The sequence below is a fragment of the Rutidosis leptorrhynchoides genome, chromosome 4 (genome assembly GCF_046630445.1).
Source record: "Rutidosis leptorrhynchoides isolate AG116_Rl617_1_P2 chromosome 4, CSIRO_AGI_Rlap_v1, whole genome shotgun sequence".
Classification (NCBI taxonomy): domain Eukaryota; kingdom Viridiplantae; phylum Streptophyta; class Magnoliopsida; order Asterales; family Asteraceae; genus Rutidosis; species Rutidosis leptorrhynchoides.
This window is the reverse complement of record NC_092336.1, coordinates 366,210,195-366,219,598: the sequence shown is the minus strand read 5'-3', so window position 1 is coordinate 366,219,598 and position 9,404 is coordinate 366,210,195. Positions and strand designations below refer to the sequence as shown.

Below are 9,404 nucleotides of genomic sequence, written 5' to 3'. Positions count from 1 at the left end.
GATCATATAAAGATTAAAGTTTAAATTTGATCGGAAATTCCCGGGTCATCACATGTCGAGTCTTGGGTGTCGCTTAACGCGACAGGTTGTCGCGAAACGCGACTGATGTCGCTGTTTCACAATTTTAGCCATTTTAAATGGCATCTTTTGGGGGTGTAATGGTCTTTTCACTTATGGCCGATTTTGGGAGTCTAAAAGCTGATTCAAGCTTATTCTATCACATTAAACACTTATTCAACTACATCTCATTCAATTTTAGAGAGAGAGAGAGAGTTAGGGTTTAGTGAGAGAGAGCTCACTTGGAGAAGAAGGAGACCAAATCTCACCCAAGTTCGAGTTTTAAAGTTGTTCCCTAAGTCTCTAGCTACGTTGTGATTGTATTGGTAAGTCTTAACTCCGTGTTTTGAGTTTTAATTGATTTATGGCTAGGGTTTGTTCATTTGGGACTTTTAAGACCCATTTGGGGGTTAAATGGGTTAACTTGGGTTAAGTTGGTGTATAGAAACCCTAAGACTTGTAATCTAGGATTTGTTCATGGGTTTGGTGTTTGTAAGTGTCAATGGTGTTATTAAATCACTAATACACTTGTTGAATAATGAAAGATTGTTAATGGGTCCAAGTTTGACCAAGTTTGTACGTCTATGTGTTAAGATGGGTCAAATGAGAAATGGTTGACCTAGTTGGGTGAAACGGGTATGAAATACACATAACATTGTGTTGATTGGTGCTAGTAGACTTTAATCACTAGCTTTTAGTGAATTATTTTGAGTTTTGGCCATTTATGGGCGGTTTTGGTGTAAGAGGGTTATTTAATTCATTTGGGTCATTAAATGTTCAAGAGTTAAGTAATGTGATTAGTTCCACAAGTTTATGTATTGAATGTGTACTTAATGTATTAGGTACTTTGCTTTGAAGCATACGAAAGTGTTTGATCATCACCGACGTGTTAAGGTGGGTGGAATAATTATGCGTGTACGTATATAATGTATTTATTTGTGTAGCGTGAGATGTGAAGTGTCGACGTGTTAAGACACCACATTTCACATGATGAGTGAAGTGTCGACGTGTTAAGACGCCACTCGGGGTGAAGTATCGACGTGTTAAGATGCCATCCCAAGTAATATGAAGAGTGAAGTGTCGACGTGTTAAGACACCACTCAGAGTGAAGTATCGACGTGTTAAGATGCCACTCCAAGAAATGACGAGTGAAGTGTCGACGTGTTAAGACACCACTCGGGGTGAAGTGTCGACGTGTTAAGACACCACCCGGGGTGAAGTATCGACGTGTTAAGATGCCACCCGTGGGGTTAGTGTATGATGTGTTAAGTGCACTAACGGTTGTTATGAACACCGATGGGAAATTCAAGTACCATTCCTTGTACGATTGGTTAACCATGGTTGTGTATTGTATTGTGGCATATTATATTGTTCGAACTATATGCTATTGTTATGCTAGCTCGTGTGGTTGAAGGTTTAGTATTATACTTGTGTTGGTATGATTAATTATATTGCTAGCATGTATGCGGTAAATGCATAAGTGATTGTAAGTAAGTAGGTTGTATATGTAATCGTATAATTTTTGCACTCACTAAGCATTAGCTTACCCCTCTCGTTGTTTATCTTTTTAGATGCAGGTGCGGAGAAGGGGAAGGGGGTTGTTGGGCATTAGTTCCCCTTATTGGATGCTAGTTGAAGCTTTTGAAGTCGGCCTAGTGTTTTGGGTAGTTTATCCCCAAACCATGCTCGAGTGTTGTTTGGTTTATAAATATCATTTTTAACGGGTCGAACTTGTATTACAATTGTTTAAGGGCCTTTGTGCCTTATTTGTAAACATTAAACTTGTGACATTGTCTTAATGGGCTGAACGGAACGTTTCACGTTATGTAACCATTTAGTTGGGCGTTAATGTTTTAATTACTTTTTAAAAAAAAATTATTCGTGTTAAATACGGGTTGGGTTGTTTCATTTATTAACTTCTTAAGTTTGACTTTCTCATGTTTTGACAAGTTTGACACTAGGTGTTTTCTCAAGTGTTCATCCTTTTTGGATGAAGCCCGATGCACCCGCCTAAATAACTTTCGCATAGAGTTGTCAACAACATCGTTTTGATTTTTTTGCTTTACCTTGAATTCCCTTGGTTAGTCCCCCACTACCTTTAGTTGGTGAACCAGCTTGCCTTGTACTTGTGATGCATTGCACACTAGCAACAACTTGTGGTATGGTCAATGGCATTGATGGTGTTTTAACACATTTGGTTTTTATGCTCATGCATTTCCCTTTATCTCGAAGAGTCAATTTCCCAGTTCTAAAGTCAAAGAAGGAGCCCGCGGTTGCCAAGAATGGCCTTCCTAAAATAAGAGGCACAACCAGGTCTTCCTTTATATCAACAATAACAAAGTCAATAGGAAATTCCATGTCCCCCACCTTAACAATTAAGTCTTTGGCAATTTCCATACTTTTGTTAATTGATTGATCAATTAATTTAACTCCCATTGTAGTGGGTGAAAGGTCACCTAGGCCTAGCCTTTTGTAAACGGAGTAGGGCATGAAGTTGATACTTGCTCCCGAATCGGCTAAAGATGTGAGCATCTCCGAACTGTTTACATTGCATGGGATAAGGAAAGGTCCAGGATCACCCATTTTTGATGGTAGGTTACATTTCTTTAAAATTTCATCACACTGCTTTTTCAAGAAAGCGGTAGATGCTTGCTCAACATCTCCCTTTTTGGCCATGAGTGTCTTCAAAAATTTCTCAAAGTTAGACATATTCTCAAGTACCTCGGCCAAGGGGAGTTTAACATAAATATTTTCGTTATCGGGTAAGGTTGACTTACAATCCACATCATTTATATGTGTAGGATGTAATTATTGAGGGTGTGAGATCGGTGTCTCATTTTTCTCCTTAGTTGATGTAGAAAGAACCTCGACCTCGTTCTTTTGCGCCCTTGTATTCGATAAAGATTCTTCCTTTTGCTCTTTATCAACCTTTCCCAATTGAAATTGCTCAAAATCACCCTTAAACTCCTTGCATGTCGACTCGGCAGCCTCCATGGACATTACACTTTTAACTTGGTAGGGAATGAATGTTGCATCGTCCAAATCTTCTGAAAACTTGAATACCCCATAATCTATTGTACCAATTTCTAGCGCTTCATCAAAATCAAACTTGTCTCCTTCAATGTCGAACTTGAAAGTTTGAGGATATTCGGATTGATCCTCTCTGGTTGAATCAATCGAGTTCACTTGAGCATAAGTATTGGTAGGATTTGATGAACTTGCTTAATTTTGGGTTGGATTGGTAGTGTTGCTCTCGATAGGAATAACTCTTGTGTTATTTTGGTGGTTTTGTTGGTTGTTTCGGTTGTTGTTGTAATTATTCGGGTTAACTTGAGTGTTTGAAGGTAAGGTTCCTTGTGGTCTTTCGGTAACTTGATATGAAATTCTTCCAACGGTGCTCTCAAGGTTTTGAAATGAGGCTTGTTGGTTTCAGAGTTGTTGCTTCAAGAGCTCATTCTCTTTCATTAGAAAAGCTTCGGTTGATTCTACCTTCTTGATGTAGTTTTGATGATTTCTTCTAAGCTCTTCGAAGGTTGGGATTGTTGATTATTTTGTTGAGGTTGTTGATTGTGACCTTGGTTATTTTATGATTGACTATAACCTTGGTTGTTTTGATAATTTGAATTGGCTTGATTGTTGTAAGGTTGGTTGTTGTAAGGTTGTTGGTTTTGGTATGGGAGATTGTTGTTTCAGTTTTGGTTATAGTTGTTGTAACCTTGATTTCGGTTTTGGTTTGTGAATCCGGGTGGGGTATTGGTTTGGTTGTTGAATGATACTTGTTTTTGATTAGGATTGTAGTAGCTTTGGTTAGATGTTCCTTCCCGTTGGTAGTTTTGATTACTCATGTAGTTCACATGAGCATCCGAACTCATGGGAATATCATCTAGATCAACACATTCTATCATTGTTGAATCTTCTTCAATTCTTTCCTAAATGTTTGAAATTGATTGTTCAAGCTTACAAGCGTCACTTGTCCATTATCACTCTCGACTTGTGCTACACTTTTCCTTGTCAAATCTCGCGGTGAAGGTGCCCATTCATACGTGTTGATCGAGATGTCTTCTAGCATAATTTCGGCCGCATTTGGTGATATGTACATAAATACCCCACCAGATGAAGAATCAAGATATTGTTTCATAAAAGTATTACAACCCCGATAGAATTTGTTGATATACTCCTTCTTCGTCAAACCATGCGGTGGGCAAGCTCTTAGTAGCTTCTTGAATCGAACCCATGCATAATACAAACTCTCATCACCCCCTTGTGTGAACCCATTAATCTCCATTCTAAGCCGCTCTACTTTTGACGGTAGAAAGAAATGATTGATAAACTCGTTTGTTAATTCTTGAAAAGACCTTATTGAATCGGATGGTAAACTTCGCATTCAAGCTTTTGCGTCTCCTTGAAGTGTGAAGGGGAATGCCCTTAGCTTAAAAGAGTCATCGGTGAAGTTTTTGGTTTTGTAAAAATCACAAAGATCATTAAAGTGTTGAATATGTTCGAACGGATTCTCATCTATCAACCCATGAAAGTATGTGTCCTTATTCAACGTGAAAAAGTTACCCTCGATCTTCCAATTATCCACTTCAATTGGTGGTTTTGTAATAGCCGGTGCTATCATTGTTGGTGCAACCAATCTAGTGTTCCACATTGGTGTGTCATTTGGATCATTCAATAATTCTTGATTAACCGGAGGACCATTAGGATTGCCCTCTTCATCGTGAATTGAATTAGCATTTGGATCCATCTCTTCTAAACAAAATGGTAAAGCTTCGAAATTCTTTCTTAATACCCTTTCTTCTCTACGATTATAAACCCCGTGCACATGTCTTTTCAGATCAGAGAATGGATGTGTGAACTCTTGATCCTTGTGAGACCTTGTTTTCATACACCAACGGTACCGATCCTTCAATCACAACACAAACACAAGCGGTTTTCCAAACGAAAATAATAATATAAAATGCAAAAAGTAACTTCCGTAAGGGTGAACCCCTACGAAAGGATCGAACAATTAAAAGTTTAAACCAAATAATCAACTAAGCTAACCGCATCCCCGGTAGTGGCGCCAAGAAAGTGTGATGCGTTCGTGCGATATACATCTTTTACCCTCTAAATTTATATTTGATTCAAACACTACAATCAAGCACACACAACTAACGAGCACTTAGAACCCGGTTATTATAGCACTTTAATGAAGTATTCTTATCAAGTTCGTCCCAATGGACACGGTGTAAGTCAGATATTTGAAACTATCAATTGTCCTAGGGTTTGTTTGATTGGGGGGGGGGGGGGTTCGATTGATATCAACTAACAACTAAAACTTGCACAATTAAACAAACCTAAATTTATCAATTAAACTAGTAACAAGAAACGAGTAGTGAAGTATTAAGACTTAAAACAAATTAACTAAGACATGTTCACTTATCTAATCCTCTCTATGCTTGGCTTGCCCCAATTTGCCTATATTGCTATCTCATTAGTTGTTGAACTATTAAATATTTAGTATCACTACTAAACCTCAAATCAAATGATACTCCACGAATTCACATAAGCTTTATATCTTAAGATCAAGTTAAGCATGATTTGGTCATTGAGATTGAGCTTAGGTTAAAATCACTTAAAACCCTCAACTATCGAAATCACTTAAGATAATCGGCATTACTATGTTGACTAGAGGCCAATTGAAAACCAACCTAGATCAAGAACACAATCACTTGTAATTCCTAAGCTAGTTGTCAAGATCACCTAAGGTGTTGAAGCACATATTGATTCACTTCTCAAATCACTAAGAGAGCTACACAACATATGTAATCAAAGTCAAGCCTAAAACAAACGTCTTAGATAGTGTGCTAATTGTGAATGAACTCATCAATGAGTTAAAATGAAAGAAACACAAAGGCCTAATTTTCAAAGTTGATTTGGAAAAGGTGTTTGACTGCATCAAATGAGAATTTCTCTTTAATATGATGAGTTATATAGGGTTTGGCAATAGATTGATTGGTTTTATTGTTGCCTGGCTTACATCATCTTCCATCTCCAGTCTGATAAATGGATCACCCACCAAAGAATTTACTCCAAGTAGAGGCATAAGACAAGGCGATCCAATATCCCCATTCCTTATTATCATTGCGGTCGAAGGCCTAAACATCCTTACAAAATAAGCAATCTCAAATGGGAAATTTAAGGAATCAAAGTCGAACATGACAACGTGAATGTCTCCCACTTACAATATGTTGACGACACAATTTTCTTCGGGGAATGGAATAAACAAAACGCAAGGTATATCTCCAAGTTACTTAAATGTTTTGAAAATAATCCGGTCTCAAAGTTTATTTTTAAAAAGAGTTGCTTATACGAAATCGTATTTTCAAAATTGGAAATTGAGGATATGGCTAAACGTATTGAGTGCTCTTCATGGTCAATGCCATTTACTTACCAGTGATTACCCATTGGAATACCATCATCATGCAACTCATTATAGAAACCAATAATTGAAAATTTGGACAAAAGACTCTCAGATTGGAAAGCTAGCTAAATCTATATCCTTTTGTGGTAGGCTAACTCTTGTTAAATCTATTCTAAGTAGCATTCATCTATACTATTTTCCTTGTTTCGCGCACCTATCAATATCGTTAACTTACTTGAAACTAAGAGAAGAACCTCTTTTTTGTGGTGGTGGTGGGGGGGGGGGGGGGGGTCCGAGGAGGAAAGAAAAATTAGTTGGGTAAAATGGGAGCGTATTCTATTGCCGTATGATAAGGGTGGTTTAAACGTCGGGTCTCCTTTAGACAAGTTACGACCTCAGAAACTAAGTTATGATCTCGGGAACGAGAAAGACGATCCAAGCAAAACAGCAAGACCAGAAGCAAAACTGGCCTCCCACGCCGGCCTGTCACACCAGCCTGCCATATAGGCGTCGGCCTACCACTTGGCTTGGCCACCGGGCACAGAAAATGGCCTGGACAAACGGCTTGCCTGGCACCGGCCTCCCACACCGGCCTGTGGCGCCGGCCTGCCAGTAGTTTCCCAGCCAAATTTCAACTATTTAAAGGGGCCATTTGTCATCCATATTTCCACACACTTCAAATCACTTCTATCTCTCTCTTTTTAAAACAATTAGTCATAATTTCAAGGTTTTCAACTCCAAGCGGGGAAATTAGTACCCGGAGAAGAATGCCGAAGATTATATTAGGAGCGGTCTGGAGTTTGAAGTTGTCACTTTTGTATTTTCGGAACTCATTTAATCTACTGGTACTTGTATCCTTTGTCTTTATATAATGTCTTCCATCATTATGATTTATAATATTGTTACCATGATTAGCGAGTAGTTATCTTTAGTTTATGCTATTATGTAGTTACTTATAATGCCGAAATAATATTACGATTTGTGTATGTTGTTTAGATGCTTTCGAATTATGCTTTAAACTCAATCTCTTTTCCAACTAATAGAACATAGTTATTGGCTTTGTTATTGGAAAGTCGTGAACCCCAATTCAGAGTACACTATCTGTGTCACCCCTTGGTAAGAGAAGTCTATCAGATACAACGCAAGTTTGACTGAGGCACACCGGTTGTAGTAAGTCCATCGAGCTTTGGATTCCGACCACGGACTTTCTCGTAGTGAAACATCTAACTAGGCCCATAGTACATTGTCAGTCTTAGACCATGCTAGTGTAGTCACCAAGCATATAAACTTCGAACGTGTACGCTGAAGCACAACAGTTGTTGTAAGCTGTACCTCTGCTAAGTAAGGCCATGGAACCCGGTCAGTGCTGATTAGTACACTTCACCATTACGCCGTCTCAAGCATTGCACCCCGCTTGAGGGATTCATAGTTAATTAAGGAACTGTTTGTTTAAAATCATAAAGGATTAGACCATTAGGATAACTGAATGTGTTCATGGAAGTCACACCGACTTGGCCATGGTATTCCTTATGGTTAAACTCTTTTATGGGCCTAACTATCTTTTAAACCCAATCATTAACAAAAGCATCGAAACACATCACGTCTCTCGAATATGGCATACCGTGTATTTCATTATGCTTAAGAAAGTTTAGACCTTTTGGACCGTTAATACATCACCTAACCGAGTCGCTCAATTGGATGAGCCTTTTGAACGTGTATGCCTGTAGTCAAGCTGCACGGGTGTCGGGGGTATGGGACGTTGCTGTCTATTTAGAATCTTCAAGCCTAATGCATTACCCAGTGACATATCTTATGACAGGGACGGTAGGACCAATGTAATAAATACAAGGTCACTACCTATTCATGAGCCAACATTCCATAATCTCGGCAAAGTAACTAACGAAATCATAGTATGCACTTGCTTTAACCTCATATGAATTACAAATTTTATCACATTTACTTTATTTTATCTTATAAACTAGAAAACCCAAAATTAGGTAATTTACAACTACTCCTCCACTTTAGGATTATCTTAAGTTATAAATATATGTTTGATTCTACAGGTCTCTTAAAAATTTGACCCTAGGTCATACTTCCCTTACTCACCATAATAAGGAGTAGTACGATTTAGGCCCCGCTAAATATAAATTTAAAACTGTTACATCCTCTCCTGATAGCTGATTCTGACGTCCTGTGACCTAACGACACCGTAGAAACAAAACTGTCCATTTTGGTCATATCAAACTCCATTATAAGGTCTATCGGCAACGGTCACAAGACGTCTTTTTGGCATGAAATCTGGATAGTCTCTTGTAGACTATGTGTAACACCATGATTTTCACTCTTAGTCATGAGCCGCGCCGCGGAAGAAACAGCCGTGCCGCGCCTTAAAGCTATAGCTGATGGGGAGGTCCTTTGAAAAATGGCTGTCACGAATTTGTACTAGGGGCCATGCCGCGAGCCTAGACGCTGCAACACGCCTTAACATGTGGCCTGATGCTGAGTTGGTGATTTAAAAGGGTTTAAATTAGGGGTATTTTAGCCTTTTCACATAGAGACGGGATAAGAGTGTGGGATCTGATCTAAAACTCATTCTCACCTCATTCTCATCCACTCAAACACTCTCTTCTTGTCTTAAAGAAAGAAACCCATTTTTTAGAGTGATAACGCTTGGTTTGGGGAAGGAGTGGAAATCTCTTCAAGGTGCAAGTGTTAAGGTTATTCTTCTCGTTCTTGGCTACATATTGGTAGTAGTGGTAAGTTTTAACTCTGAATTTTAGTTTTTGATTTGATTTTCAAGTTTAGGGCTTGAACTTAATGTTCTTGAGAAAACCCATCTAGCTCACAAATGGGTATTTGAAGTTAGTTGTGGATGTTCATGAGCCAGCATTCCATAATCTCGGTAAAGTAACTAACGAAGTCATAGTATGCACTTGCTTTA

At 38.5% G+C, this 9,404-nt stretch overlaps 1 non-coding gene across 1 annotated transcript; it reads left to right on the top strand.

Moving 5' to 3' along the window:
* The first annotated feature begins 4,244 nt into the window (after positions 1–4,244).
* LOC139845791 (small nucleolar RNA R71) lies at positions 4,245–4,351 on the top strand. Its single transcript, XR_011758548.1, has one exon. It is a non-coding gene; the product is annotated as a small nucleolar RNA R71 (small nucleolar RNA).
* The last annotated feature ends 5,053 nt before the right edge of the window (positions 4,352–9,404 follow it).